Source organism: Mastomys coucha, unplaced genomic scaffold (assembly GCF_008632895.1).
Source record: "Mastomys coucha isolate ucsf_1 unplaced genomic scaffold, UCSF_Mcou_1 pScaffold1, whole genome shotgun sequence".
In the NCBI taxonomy this organism is placed as follows: domain Eukaryota; kingdom Metazoa; phylum Chordata; class Mammalia; order Rodentia; family Muridae; genus Mastomys; species Mastomys coucha.
In genome coordinates, this window is record NW_022196891.1 from 64,501,024 (window position 1) to 64,502,582 (window position 1,559).

Genomic DNA, 1,559 nt, shown 5'->3' on the forward strand with positions numbered 1-1,559 from the left:
ACTACTCTTGCTGAGCCAGCAAGGTGTCTCAGAGAGTAAATGAAGTTTCTGCATATACCTGAAAACCCAGTTGGATCCCCATGTAAGAGTGAAAGGAGAGGACCTGACTCTACAAAGTCATCCCCTGCCCTCCACATGAGTGCTGTGGCACATGTGGCACCCACCTACCCACACACAAGAAGAAGAAGAAGAAGAAGAAGAAGAAGAAGAAGAAGAAGAAGAAGAAGAAGAAGAAGAAGAAGAAGAAGAAGAAGAAGAAGAAGAAGAAGGAGGAGGAGCAGGAGGAGGAGGAGGAGGAGGAGGAGGAGGAGGAGGAGAAGAAGAAGAAGAAGAAGAAGAAGAAGAAGAAGAAGAAGAAGAAGAAGAAGAAGAAGAAGAAGAAGAAGAAGAAGAAGGAGGAGGAGCAGGAGGAGGAGGAGGAGGAGGAGGAGGAGGAGGAGGAGAAGAAGAAGAAGAAGAAGAAGAAGAAGAAGAAGAAGAAGAAGAAGAAGAAGAAGATGATGATGATGATGATGATGATGATGATGATGATATAACAAATGATTTTTGTTTAAACTAAAGCTGACAGCTGGCTCAGCAGTCAAGAACACTTGCAGAGGACTGGAGTTGAGTTTCTATAACCCATGTCAAGTGGCTCACAATTAATGCTGTCTTCTGGCCTCCATGGGCACCTGCATACATGTGCATACACACAAATAAAAGAAAAAATAAATTTTTTAAATTTACATTTTTAAAAAGCTGTCCTAGTTAAGAGTACTTGTTCTTGCAAAGGACCGGGATTTGATTCCCAGTACCCACATGGTAGTCCACAGCTATCTGTCACACCTGTTCCAGAGAATCTGATGCCTTCTTCTGACCTCTTCAGTTATCAGGCACACATGCGATGCACATACATACACATAGGCAGCACACTCACACACATGAAAAATAAAAATAATAATAATTTTTAGGAGAACCCGCGGCGGCGGCTGGAAGGAGCGGTGCAGGCCATGGCATCAGCGATGGCCGGAGCGGGGCTGGCTCCGGGACTCCCGGTGGCGGGAGGGCCCGTGGTCCGGGGCCTGGTGTCAGCATCCCGGGCAAGAGCGGAGAGGAACGCTTGAAAGAAATGGAGGCGGAGATGGCCCTGTTTGAGCAAGAAGTATTGGGAGCTCTGGTGACCGGAATCCCAACTGCTGTGCCTGCGGTGCCCACGGTAGAAGCGATGCAGGGGCCCCCAGCTCCTGTGATCCGCCCAATTATCGCCACCAACACATACCAACAGGTCCAACAGACTCTGGAGGCCCGGGCAGCTGCTGCGGCCACAGTAGTCCCTCCTATGGTGGGAGGCCCTCCTTTTGTGGGCCCAGTTGGCTTTGGCCCTGCCGATCGTGGTCACCTGGATAGTCCCGAGACTCGAGAGGCCATGTTCCTGAGGCGAGCAGCTGTGGCCCCTCAGAGGGCCCCTATCCTGCGTCCTGCCTTCATCCCCCACGTGCTCTCTGTAGAGAGCAGATTCTGCTCTTTCTTCTGCAGCTGGTGGCCCCCGACCTATGGCCCTGAGGCCTCCACACCAGGCC

The 1,559-nt window shown here is 50.9% G+C and overlaps 1 pseudogene across 1 annotated transcript in view; it reads left to right on the forward strand.

Moving 5' to 3' along the window:
- Nucleotides 1-1,081: 1,081 nt before the first annotated feature.
- Nucleotides 1,082-1,559, forward strand: part of LOC116096788 — a 4,720-nt pseudogene continuing 4,242 nt past the window's right edge. Inside the window, exon 1 of the transcript XR_004121107.1 lies at nt 1,082-1,483. The product of XR_004121107.1 is annotated as an uncharacterized LOC116096788 (transcript). The remainder of the gene's footprint in view (nt 1,484-1,559) is intronic.